Source organism: Dermochelys coriacea, chromosome 16 (assembly GCF_009764565.3).
Source record: "Dermochelys coriacea isolate rDerCor1 chromosome 16, rDerCor1.pri.v4, whole genome shotgun sequence".
Taxonomy (NCBI): domain Eukaryota; kingdom Metazoa; phylum Chordata; order Testudines; family Dermochelyidae; genus Dermochelys; species Dermochelys coriacea.
Genome location: NC_050083.1, coordinates 16,317,253 through 16,331,291, shown reverse-complemented (window position 1 = coordinate 16,331,291; position 14,039 = coordinate 16,317,253). Strand labels below are relative to the sequence as shown.

General features: G+C 41.6%; 1 protein-coding gene across 6 annotated transcripts in view; it reads left to right on the top strand.

The window, feature by feature from the left end:
- Positions 1-14,039, top strand: part of AK8 (adenylate kinase 8) — a 115,683-nt gene that overhangs the window by 96,166 nt on the left and 5,478 nt on the right. The window contains exon 12 of one of the 6 annotated variants that reach the window (XR_005289220.2): positions 9,873-9,958. The exons of the other annotated variants lie outside the window; for them this stretch is intronic. The gene's annotated coding sequence lies outside the window, so the exon portion shown is untranslated. The remainder of the gene's footprint in view (positions 1-9,872; positions 9,959-14,039) is intronic. 6 annotated transcript variants of the gene reach the window in all.

The following is a 14,039-nucleotide window of genomic DNA, read 5'->3' as shown; positions in this document are numbered from 1 at the left end:
GAACCATCGTATTCTGGTGCTTCGAGCATTGGTCAGGAAACCAGGAACTCCTGTGTTGTAATCAGGCTGTGCCTCTGACTCACTGGCAAGACATGAGAAAGTCACTTAAACTCTCTTGATCATTGGTTTTCAAACTACGGAGCTCAACAAAGTTATGAAGGGCCGCAAAATAGGGCACAGAGCTGCGGTGGGCCAGGGCAGGGCAGAAGCGGAGAGAGCACTCAGGGAGTACCTGGGGTGGGCGGGGAACACAGCCCTGCCCCAGCAGCAGCCTGGTCCCCTCCTGCTCTACCTCTTACGGACTGCTGAGAACTCCCTGCATGCTCTCCCTGTTGCTGCCCTGCCCTGGGCACCTAGCCAGCTGCAGCCCTATATATTTTAAACTCCCTGGAGCCTGCAGGAATGAGAAGCTCTGGGCGAGGTGTAGGAGGGAGAGGATCCTTGGTCTGCTCTGAGCCACACTGCCTTTGGGCTCCAGCTGGGTCCCGTTGTTACAACGGGTGTGAGCTGCCCAGTGCCTTTGATGAATCACTTTCTGCCTCAGACGGATGGGAGTTGAGGGGCACAGCAAAAAAAAGTTTGGGAACCTCTGTTCTAGATCTAATACCAAGGTGATGTGTAAGGCAGTGTAATTTATGTTCCCTTACATTCCCTTGCAGTGCTGGCTGGCCTTGCAGAAATCAGGATCCAATCTTTCATGGGAAACTCCCCCCGGTCCATAAGATGTTTCCTTAGTGAATGAATGCAAAGGTCTTTCTCCACTCTCTCATATACTGAATCAGTCTTCTGTTCTGTCTTTATTCACAGACAGGGCGATCCCATCTGTTATAGTGTTCCTTTTTACCTCCACGTGGTGTTGATTGTTAGCAGTTGGCTTTGATGGTTTTCCATGGACTATTCTGGGATGAGGGAAGGGTAGGCAGTTGAATAATACATTACATAATCAGATAGCTAGGGAGGGGTGACAACACCCTCACACTTCAACAGGTCTCACTGAGACGTATGATTCCTTGCTAACTAACTTATACTCCAAGACCATAAGGGCATCATTTTCAATATAGGTACATTATTCCTTAAATATTACCCGTAAACATATCTCACAATGATTATAGGTATTAATAAGTTACAAGTTTTCAGTAGAGACCTCACAAGTTACCCTTCATGGATAATATCATGAAAATGCTGTATTCAGTGTAGTGAGTTTGTCAGGTGTGAGACAAGAGTTGCTTGTAGAGAACAATGACTTCTTTGCCTGTTGGTACCAACAATGGGGATCTGTGTCATGGGTTGGGGTGGGAGTTGAGAGAGACCCACATTCATCTGGACATAGCAGAATGTTAGAGGAGGAGTCAGTAAAGGCTCTCTCTTGTGGGTTTGTCTGTGGGAGGAGATGATCTAGATCATAGTAGCTCACAGCGGGGTTGTAAAAATCATGTAGTTAATGTTTGTACAGCTCTTTGAAAATATAAGGCATTGAGAATATGTCTACGCTACAAACCTAAGTCGACCTATATTAGGTCAACTTATAGCCACTGCAGTAATTACTGCGGTGGTGCACATGCACACTACCCTCCTTGGGTCAGTGGTGCACGTCCACACCAGGAGCACATCCACCGATCTAAGAGGGGCAGTGTGTGGAGCTGACAGGCTCCTGGCAGGTTTCCGCCCCCACACACTCCCAATTCCTCACAGGGACTGGAGGAAGCCGCCTGGGGCTTTGCCCCTACCTTCCCCGCCAGGGGCTTCTCGCCCCCGGGGAGCAGGGTCCAGCTTCCCAGCTTCTTCCTCCCAGCTCCCGTTCCTGCCATGAAATTGACAAGACAGCTGATGAAAGGGATACAGTGTCTGCACAGACACTTAGTTGTCCAAACTACACCAACATAAACCTTATGCCTCTTGTGGAGGTGGAGTTATTATGCTGGTGTAGTAGGGCACTTACATCGGTGGGAGGAAGGCTGTGGTGTAGACACTGACATAATTAGGTCAACATAAACTACCTTATGACAATCTTCCTGATTAGGGAACAGTTGACGATAGCAATCCTTGTTATCTACTTAAAATTTTGCTTATGTATTTACCTGGCTTTTTATTTAGTGGCATCAGTTAGTACCAATGATTTCCAGGCCTAGACATCAATATAAAGTATGTGAGATCTCAGGCTGAATGGGCAAAGGGTGACATTGGACCCATGGTTTTGAGTCTGGTGTGTGCATTTGTGTGAGAGAGTTCGTTGACTTGCCACTTTCTTGTCTGTGATTTTATGTCCATTCGCCAGAAGGATTTAAGGTGGTAACTGCTAATATCTTCAGGAATACGGGTGTATGTGTGTTTATTGTTTTGGTTTTGTACTTTTCATTTTATCAGAGAAATGTGCCTGGTTTTGATAGAGGACTGCAGTAGCCTGACTGATAGGTGGTAAGTGTTTTAGTGGATCTGTTTAATCAAATCCAGTGGCCTGTCAGCTAGGGTGGTGTGCTTTGTAACAGCAGAATTGGTAAATTCCCACTCCTTGCAGAGTAGTAAACTGAAGTTGTTGGTATGAATAGCTAGCACAACTCAGCAGCTCTCTAAATTAGACATAGAACATTCTCCCAGAAGGGAAATCAGCCTCCTTCATCTCCCATGTATTTCAGAATACAGAACCATGTAAGTTAAAACATGATGTATATTATCTGTGATAATCATAGCAATTCAACTCGTTCCTTCCGGACCTTTTTTATTTATTTATTTTTTTAATCAAACCCTTCCTCAGCCCCCAATAAATAAAAAAGTCTCAAGTGTTTAGTTTCCTAATATTTTGTCTGCAGTGAAGTCAGCATAGAAAATTAGTGTCCAAAAAGTTGTAAAACAAAAGACTATCCTATGTTTCGCCTTTTAATCATGTAATTGCTGAGTGACATTTAACTCTAAGGCTTTAAATTACTCCTCTGACAGCCAGCCTTCTCCTTCTGCCCCTTCTCATCCCTCCCATCCCCAATCAGCCTGCTTTTCGGAGTAGTGCTTTAACTACACTGAAGTTTGGCTGGGCTTCTACATATTACAGCAGCGACACGAAAACAAACAATTGAAGTATTTGAGAACAATGAAATATGCATGGCTATCTGTGACAGCCCTATAAAGCAGGGCAATTAGCCGCATAATCCCAGAAAGCCAAGGCGACCGGCAGCCCATGGTTCCCTATTAGTTAAATGCTTTTTGTACGTCCTCATCCCATCAAATCAACTAACACTTCCTTTAATTGGTTCATGAATTATACAGCTCTGCTGCATTATAATTTAATCACCAGTAAACATTCCTGGGGCCCACTGTAAAGTGTATAGCGCTCATTAATTCGTTAATTTCAGCAGATGGAAGAGGAGATTGGATGAACGGTGGCAGTACAGAGCGCCTTGGGCAATGGAAGAAGGAAAAAAAGGTGGGGGGCCGTTTAGGTTTTTTAAGGGCTGTCAGAAACTCAATCTGTGAGCTGTCAGCAGCTTGGACCCATTTCTTCCCCCTCCTCCCATCCCTTCACCCCACCTATTGCTGAAAGTGACTGACGGATTCATATGGAGGCTTGTCAACCCGTCTTTAAACATCAAGCCAGTGGGTAAACCGAGCCCAATGTAAATTAATTCTTGTCTTACGGGCCCCCCTTTCTCTGTCCCCATGAATATTTCATGGCGGGAAGCATAAATATTAATTCTAATAGCTCTGCACAGTGGTTATTATTTCTGTTTTATGACAAATATTCATAAAATATTCAGGACCCTTTTTTAGAACATTTACACACTTGGTTGTGAAATTTTCCAGCTTCCTGGGGACACAGTAAACATATTGGGGTTCTCTTGATGGACCTTTTTCCCTCTTAATTAATACTACTTGATATTAATATTTAATCAGATTTAGTTCTTCTTTTCCCCAGAAGTGAACCCTATTAGATTTGAGGGTTTATCTGACAGTATTTAAACAGAGAATTTTTATTCCCTACGATGAAATTAGTTTACTTTGACACACATATATAAAATGACACATTATAATCCACTCTTTTATTTTTCCCAGTACACTTTTTGGTGTCAATTCTTTTGTATTTATTTATTTAATAACCAAATACCCTACCAATAACAAAAGTTAATGTTTAGTGCTTTCTCCCCCTACCCTCCCCCCCAAAATCATTCAATGCAATATTGCATAGCAGCAACAAGGATAAAACATTATTTTTGGTAAATTTGATTGTTTAAAAGGGGGAGGGGAATATAGCTTTTCTTTGTTAAGCACAGGTTGTGCTAGTGAAAAAGGTGCAGACAAGTAACCAGAACATCAATTGTGATATGAGTTTGTTGGTCCTTAACCCTGGAATTCTTGCACTGCTCAAAATTTGCGCTGGAGAATCTAATTATTGGAGGGGAGCACGGTCAGCTTCTAAGGAAACATTAAGATTGCATTTTTGGGAATGGATTCAGATTCCTGACCTCGGGCCTTGAGGAAGCAGAGGCTTTAGAATATCTGAGAGGGAATTTGATTAACCTTACAGGTAGGGGAAACTGTGCCAGCTACACATTACTCTGAAGCAGCCCTGCTGCCATCTTACTCTGTGATTCATAAAGCACCACAGGAATGAGCTCCAGAGGGAATGCAAAGATGCTAGAATAATAGCTGAGAGTAAGAAGGAGGGAAAGAATAAAAATGAGAGGAAAATGTAAAGCAGTTTTGGATGGAGATACTAATGCATGCAAACCCCTTGCCTATTAAGGGTAAAAAGGGTTAAAACTGACTTCTCAAAAGAAGCTTTAAAAATGTATTGAAGACCCCAGAATGGAAACATTTGCTCTGTATTTGTGAGTGCTTTTCAATGTGTGTATGGAACATTTACACAACAGATAATTCTTCAGACCACTTTTGAATTGAGTAGCTTTCCCTGACACAATAAATGGGACCAGAACCTCAGCTGGTGTAAATTGATGCAGCTCTGCTGAGTCGAGATGCACCAATTTATACTAGCTGAAGATCCAACTCACTGGTTTTGTAAAATAAATCAGCACTGATGATAATTACATAGGAAAGTTATATTTGTTCTCTATGAAAAGATGGTCTTGGTACCCACTATCTGCTGAGATAGCAGAGTGGTGTGCTGTGATGTGGGTGGGCCCGTGACATTTTGACTCCCTGGGCTGCTGGAGAATGAGCACAGCTCGGAAGTGATGCTCTTGATCTAGGGGAGGGAGAGCCATCTGACTCCATCATGGCTCTACCCTACTGATTCATATATAGAGCAGCATGACTGCAGCCAGAGAGGAAGCTGTTCATCTTGTTCTCCTGGCCAGAGGCCAGGTACTGGGAATAGTGACCCACTTAGCTTCCTTTTGTAGCTATTTGACAGAAACATAGCTGTTGAAAAAGAAGAATCTAGTGTCTGGAAATAGCTTGACATCAAATGAATTATTATAGGATCTCGATGATAGCTTCACTTTCGTTGATTAACCTGTGTCTTAGATGTTATACAATGTATTCTTTCCTTATGGTTAAAGCCTAGAGGCTAAGATTGCTTCCCATAATAATACCCCACATCTTTCATCAAAGGATCTTGAAAGCATTAATTAATTAAACCTCACAGCAGCCCTCTTACATAAGTAAGGGATAAATACTTCACCTATCACTGAGCAGGGATGCAGCAGCAACACTTAGGACAGGAAATAAAAAATACAATGTCCAGTCAATGGTTCAAGCACATTAAAAGACTGGTGGAATGTGTACCAGTAGTGGAAATATGTACAGCTCAACTAAGAGGGACATAAGCAAGACAGATAAAATGGAGGAAGGGGAACATATCCCTCTTGTTCCTCCTAGTGGGTGCACCTAAGTATCCAATTGAACTTTCAGAGGAAATTTAGGGATGCAGAATGTACAAAAACTGAAATATGACCAGCCTATTTGAGCTAGCACCCTGACTCTTGGGGGGGAAAAAAGCATCATCTGACCTTTAATGACCACAAGTGGTCAGGACCTCATTTTTATATCTCAACCAGAAGATGGCATCCCATCCCAGACTAGTTTCAGAGTAGCAGCCGTGTTTAGTCTGTATTCACAAAAAGAAAAGAAGAACCTGTGGCACCTTAGAGACTAACAAATTTATTTGAACATAAGCTTTCGTGAGCTACAGCTCACTTCATCGGATGCATTCAGTGGAAAATACAGTGGGGAGATTTATATACATAGAGAACATGAAACAATGGGTGTTACCATACACACTGTGAGGAGAGTGATCACTTAAGGTGAGCTATTACCAGCAGGAAAGCGGGGGGGAAAAAAACAGTTGGAGAACACTTCAGTCTCTTTGGTCACTTGATTACAGACCTAAAAGTTGCAAATCTTCAACAGAAAAAAGCTTCAAAAACAGACTCCAACAAAAGACTGCTGAATTGGAATTAATTTGCAAATTGGATACAATTAATTTAGGCTTGAATAGAGACTGGGAGTGGATGGGTCATTACACAAAGTAAAACTATTTCCCCATGTTATTTCTCCCCCCCACCCCACCCCACCCACCACTATTCCTCTTGTCAACTGCTGGAAATGATTATCCTTTCCTTGATTATCACTACAAAAGGCTTTTTCCCCCCCCCCGCTCTCCTGCTGGTAATAGCTCACCTTAAGTGATCACTCTCCTCACAGTGTGTATGGTAACACACATTGTTTCATGTTCTCTATGTATATAAATCTCCCCACTGTATTTTCCACTGAATGCATCCGATGAAGTGAGCTGTAGCTCACGAAAGCTAATGCTCAAATAAATTTGTTAGTCTCTAAGGTGCCACAAGTCCTTCTTTTCTCATCCCAGACTACTTACTTAGCCAGACCCTACTAAGCTTCTTAGGCCTGACATGACCCAACATGGGGTGGTATGGCTGTAGGCTCTTCGCACAGTTATTTCACAGTATATATTTCAAAGATCTCCTTTGAAACTTTCTTCAGCTAGAAAATTAGGGCACGGGGCGTTCAATTTAGCCAAACCCAGCAGAAATGGCGCAGGGAGATAGAAAGTACATCAACCAGTGTCAACTGAGCCTATATTGCACCAGGGCTTTTTCACCACTTTGGCTGGCCTATGGTGTTTCCATGCCTGCCTTTCAGAAGGGTGTGTGAGTGCCATCTCTGAGTTTTGCTGCTGGGGACTGTTGAATCAGCACACTCTCCAAGAGCCTAGCCTCACCTTCTTTTTAGCCAGCACTGTCTCTTAGCTCAGTTAATGGAACTGTGGCTATTACATTTCTGAAGCCAAATACTGCTGCAGAGTTCCTATCCCCAGGGAATTCTGCCACAGGTAAAGCCAGTGTAAGTTGCTAGTGAATTTAGTTCTTTTAATGTCTATCTGCATGTCCCATAAGATGTATGGTACTTTGCTAATGTCTTCGTTTTCTAACTTCCCAACGCTGATTTTGACAAGCTCTATTTGTCTGTCTGCCTTGGAAAAGCTGGTTAGGTTTTTTTGTTTGTTTTTCTCTGTCCTGAAAGCGTCTTTCAGACTCAACTCGGGGTGTTTAAATATCTGATAGTAAAGTTTGTTATAACTTTAAGATCACACAGGAATTTGATCCTTGCATCCTCCTCCTTAAAACAGACTGATGTGGTGCATTGTAAATTGCAAGGAGCACTTGCTAATGTAATAGTTAATGACAGTCATAGAGAGTGTTTTTCTTGCCCCTGGAGAGGTTTTAGACACAGCTGGGGTAGATTTGCCACTATCAATTATGCACAGTTTTAAACAGGAAATGGCCAGCAGGGGCCTCTTTTTTGTGTGGAGTGCAGAGCATGCAGAATGGGAATATTGCAGCTGCTACCTGTGTGCAAGAGGGAAGATGTATAGGATTTTTTAAAAAACAAGAACAAGATGAATAGCCTGCTATTTTTAAAGTTGCTGTTTCAACTTAAAAGTTAAAATGCTGTATTAAAAGTGGCAAAGAATTTTTTTAAATCTAGACTTTCCAACTTCATTTCAGGAGAACTTGGTCCATCACCAAGGTTGTCACAAGAACACCAATGGTCTTGTGTCATTGGTCCTAGCCTGTCTGTAAATGGTACCCAGAAAGGTAGCATTCTGCATGGATCTTTCTATCTGAGAGCTTTCTTTTTATTTCTTAATAGTGAAACATTATTTATTTATTTAGATCTGTTTTTAATGTGCTGATCAACACACTCCCAGACTGTAATTAAATAAAATGGGCCAGATTTGGTCTCAATTACACTGGGGTAAATCTGAAGTAAAGTCAGTGTAAATACTCTGCATTTACACCACTGTAACAGAGATCAGAATCAGACCCATGATATATATATATATATATATATATATATATATATATATATATATAAAAATGGCACAATGCCAATAGTGGATTTTCCCAGCCATCAGCCCCAGAACCCCACTCAACCGCTTTGTCCCAGGAAAGCCTGGTAGAACAACTAGACTTAAATCCCAGAGCCAAAGACTGTTGACTGAGAACACATTGCCAGCAACTCCCTCTTATTTTAAAGTAGGGAACTATTAGTCTCAGTTCCTCATCTGACTGCAATGCACCATGGTATCACTCAAGAAGAGAGATGGTCTCTAGATAGGCAGGCCCAAGCTATGTTCTGTAGGTTGAAACCAGCACTTTAAACTTCCCCCAAACATTAATGGTTAGTTAGGAAGACAGGTGCAATGTGTTCTCTGTGGGAAACACCACTTAGCAAGCAGGCAGCTGCATTTTGCACTAGTTGCCCTTTCCAAGCAGCCTTACGAGGTAGCTTCGTGTAAACGCATCACAATAATTCAGTCCTGACTGTATCCATGAAGTGGGAAAGGTTGCCACTTTCTTTTCAAGTCCAAGTGAAAAAAACTTTCTTGGTAGCTGCTACTGCCTGATCATCCATCCCCAGAGAGGGATCCATCAGCAGTTGGAGAGCCAACAAGATCATCAGGTTGCAAAGCTTCATAGCAAATTGTGGGAAAATCTCCTATTGGAAGTGCTAGTAACAAACTTGTCAATACTTACGGTTGGTTGCCTGTAAGAGTTAGCCAATATCTATGTGGTATGCTGCATATGGCATGCCACATTAATACGTATTAAATGCACAACATGAATATTGTACATATTCTATTCTATTTGAATGTTGGGTAGTTATATTAAATCATATAACTATGAATTTTATTATGCTTTCCCCATATTATTCTGTTCACTCGTGTATCCTATAACACTTTGCACGGTTGAACTCTGTCGTTGGCATAGACAAACACAAAATCCATCAGAACCAAAATGTATGAATAGTATGTCCTTGCACATTTTGGAGGCATCTCCATGGCCCACTGACACCTGGAATGTGATATTCAAAACAAAGATAAGGGGGGAGGGAGAGCTCAGTGGTTTGAGCAGTGGCCTGCTAAACCCAGGGTTGTGAGTTCAATCCTTGAGGGAGCCATTTAGGGATCTGGGGCAAAAATTGGGGATTGGTCCTGCTTTGAGCAGGGGGTTGGACTAGATGACCTCCTGAGATCCCTTCCCACCCTGATATTCTATGAAAGTGCAGGACAGTATAGAAAAACAAGATTAGAAACTGGTGGGTTGAGGCTGGGTGATGTATAGAGTGCTTTTAGCATGTAAACTATTGTATAACTATATGTAGTCTTGAATGCATATTTTTGAAGCAGAACTCATCTAAGGTGAATGCTGCGAGACTGCTTCCCAAGAGGGCTTGTACGTATCACTCCTTTTCATGTTCTCCTGCTTTGTCTTTGACTAATAAACAGTCTAAGCTTGGCTATTTGGTCTCCTGAATATTTTAAATTTTGAATCCTGAGTATAGCCAAGCAACTGGAGCCTCAGATCGTTAACCCTCATCTGTGCCCCACTTTCTTCTAGACATGGGACAAGTTCTTCAATCACACCCACCAAACTGGAAGAGATGGTAATATAAGGCTGAGTGTCATCATCATCCTGAAGACAATGTACGTTGTGGTTATTCACTAACCCTCTTACTGATTCCATGTGTAGCATATGGTGCAGAGAGGCCAACAGCATAGAAACCCTGCAAAACTCAACTTAAGGGCATCCTCAGGGCAGATGAACAACTACACAATACAAACCTCTGTTTGAGTTGCTCCACTCCTTTATATCTTCCTTGGCGAGGGTTCATAGACAAGTCAGTGGCACTTCATGCTCAGTAGTATTGATGGGAGTGCTGTGGAGTGTCGCTAGTGCTGCAGTGTTGTTAATGCTGCTAGAGCTGCTGCTGTTGTGGTTCTGATGTCAGCTGCACTAGCAGAGAGTGCAGCATGTTGATTCGTCATCCCTCAACGTTACTCATAAAGAAAAAACACAGGCTCAGTTTGGTGGAGAAGGCACTCGGCCAGGTTTATTGTTGACAAAGCATGCTACTACTGCCCTGGCTCAGTGGCTATAGGTACACGAAACACATGTATGCCTGTGACAAGGAAGCAGCTCAATCAGCATAACATAATGCTGTTCTGTGAACCAATACAAAAATGCCCCTCCTTCAACTCTCCTTTTATACATTGATACAAACAAGTTACACATTACATTCCTTATGTTTTTCATTATTATCCTATACCTTGTACCTGCTAATTTGAAAAAAAGTCCTCAACCATTAACCTGTCATTCCATCCTTATCTTACGAGGAGTCAGTCTGTTCCTGTACCCTTTTTTGGGAATTTGTATACGTAGTTACTTGAGAACTCTGGGTGTTCTTGTTCCAGCCTCTCAGGTTAGGAATGCGTTTACTTGGTTAGCTAATACCTGCTGTGTTACTATTCTCCTAAGGCCAGGCCTACTTTGGTTCACCCTGCCAGCTATGCCTAGGGCTCCAGCAAGGCCTACAGTAGTTGGCAGTTAAGACAAATTTGACATGGTGACCTCATTTTTGTCAGTCACCAAGAGAAGATCCACCAGCAAAACCAGGGAGTCTCTAACATATGGCTAGCCTAAAACCAAAGTGACTGAGGGCAAGAAGATCTGAGGACTCTAGAGGCTGCTGGAGATGTTCTGGAACAATCTTCCCAAAAAGGGAAGATTTCAGACAGAACAATAATTGGAGAGAACTTCCATGTCAAAAGATATTTCCTTGAGCAAGCAACTAATCACTTATTTAAAAGAAGCTGGCATCTTGCCTCCTGAAGAGGAGGTATTCACGGTCTATAACAATGATCCCATTGCTTCCCCATTTGCCTTCACTAGCCAAGAGGAACATAGATCTAATTCACAAGTCACAGCATAGAGCGCCCACAGCAGATCAGTGAGTGACTCCAGTCACAATTCAAGTATAGAACGTTTTGTTTGTTGTAACACCAGTCGTGACTGTACCACTGTAGAAACAGATTGCTTTGGCATACTGCAGTTTTATCCACAAAACAGCACAAAAATTCCTCGTGATGAGAAAAACTTAACACTGTCACTAGATGCAAATAACTTGAATTAGCCAGATTGTTCACCAGCCAAAACAGGTGTGGTGATCACAACGAGATGGATGTAAAGAAACATTCCTTTGCCTACTGCATGGCTATGGCATATGTTTCCTGAAATGCTTTGTCACAGTCGATCCAGTTTGGAATGAAAATTCTACCACCAATGCTCTTGCCAGGATCCTTCTTACTCCATGAGTCACCATGAAGCCGTCAAAATACCATGGTGACTTATAAGGCTTCAGACAGCAAAAAGGCTGTATCAATAGCAAGAGCAAAAGATGACTGTAAGAGTCCTATTAGACATTCAATAGTAGTCTGTCACCAAAGCAGCATTCTTCCCCAGAGCCTCTGCAAAACCAACAGGTTCCCTCAAAGTCCCAGAATGGAGCAACAAAAAAGTCCTTTGATGGTTACCATCAATCTTATCAGTCTGTGGGACTTAACCTTACTGCTGTGCCCTAACGCTCTAAGAGATTAGATTGGTAATGTCAGATACAGTGAGGAAGAGAGATGGTTCTGATATCTCTCACCTTGTTCCTTTTAACTGTTTTATTTATTATTTCATTACTTAGGAAAACTGCTAGATTGACAGCACTGGAGCCTTAAGTCTTTCTACAGTCAGTGGTATATGTACTTCCCTAATATTGCCTGCCAACATGCCTGAACTCTGACATAAGGGACCACCACTAGAGGAGAGAGCATAGTGTGGTATCCATGACCTACTTGATCCTTGGCCTGTACACTGAGACTGCCAACAAGACTGCCAGCCAGTGGTGGTGATTTTTGTGATAGGGATATGTTTCCACTGGGAACTGAACTGAGACCCTACAAAGTTACATCACGTAGGACACCAAACAGCAATCGATGCTAATAACTTTTGATCACTATTGAGCTGGATGAGATTTGAATCAATGATGTAGAGGTGAAAGATTCTATGTGCTGCTCGCCCTAAGCCATCCAATCTTCTATTAGACATCTTATGCCATCACTGTTGGATTTTTTCAATGACAAACGGTTGCATAGTTAAACAAGCAACTTGCCAGCTCTGAAATAGAAGCAGTACCACATGCTAATCCATCCCTATAACGTATTATTATTCTTTGATATTACACTACTTTTCCTTGCCTTCCTGCCTATCAACCACAGTGCAAATTTCCTATGGATAGAAGATACAACACATTGCAACACACAAAGACAAGATGATTCCTAAGGAGAGCTTTATGGAGTGTGTATATATATATAAATGATATTACATTCTTCAAGGATAAGGGGCCAAGCAATGGGCCCAATCCAGTGTCCTTTGGGAGTCTTTCCATTGACTTGAATGAATGCTGGATCAAACTGTGCTTTTTAAAATCTAAGGAGGACATAATGTTGTATCTGTGGAGTATTCCAGACAGAAATCTTACCAAAATATCACTCAAACGGTGGGCTGAGTTAAATTACCTAACCAAAATCATAGCCTCTTGAAGAAACTGACGCAGGGCTGGAGGTTGGTGTTGTTTTCCAGAAACACTTTCCTGAACAGAAAGAGAATGATTGTGTGCCCAAGATGTGCATTATACAGTGGATTTATTTTAAAAGTCTCTCCCATATTCCCCATGAATGGGCTAGGTTGGACAGCCCTTAATCACATGAGTAAGTCCCATTAGGTTGCACAGGAAGACCCTATGTGTATTGGAAATATCTGTCAAACTGGTATAATCTTTCTAGTTAGAAGCATTTTAACTGCAGTCACTAGCTATATATATTTTCTCTTTTACATTTTTCCATTGAATATATTGCTCATGAGTGATGAGCCCTAGAGATTGATATACTCCTTATCCACAGAACATGTACGGTATGTACAGTTTGGACAGGGCAATGGAGGCTTCCTCACACCACGTGTAGGCCTAACCCTTGTTCTGAAAAGGCCGTCAGATTTGATTCTGTGATGTTGCATGGTAAATTCTGTCACGTGGTGTTTTGGGGAAAAAAAAAACACATCTTAGAAAAGATGTCTGTAGTCTCCTACATCTTCCCCCTACACTTTTCTTTAATGGTGACACCAGACTGGATAATAATAAGAATCTTGTATAAAAAAAATGAGTCTCAGACAAGGCTTTCAGAGTTCATTTTGTTGGCAGCTTTTTAAGTACAGGTTTTAGGCTCTTCTGTTTCAAATACTATAATATTTTTTGAGTTAGTAACTATGAATTGCGACAAGCTTTCTTGATATGCCAGGTTATAATCCTTTAACGGTTCTGTTTATTTCAGAATATAATAGGGAGCTGTATCAATTATCAGGGCTGTATAAACATTGTTCCACTCTACTAGAATATTCATCTCGAGATATATCATCAGATGTTACCTATTCTGACAATCACGTTTTTGTGCCATTGTTGGGCAAGAGAAACAAAGAAAAACAAAATGTTAGAGTGTAAGGGATAAAAGAATGTTGGAACTATGATTCTTTTCCTGTCTTTAGAATCTCCGAGATCTTGACTGTTTTATTCCAGCCTGTTACTTTGTTACCACAACGTGAATAGAAGTCATTATCTGTAAACATTTGAAGAGAGAAATGATTTTCATAACTTTAAGTCCTACAAAGAATTCTAGTGATCCGTTA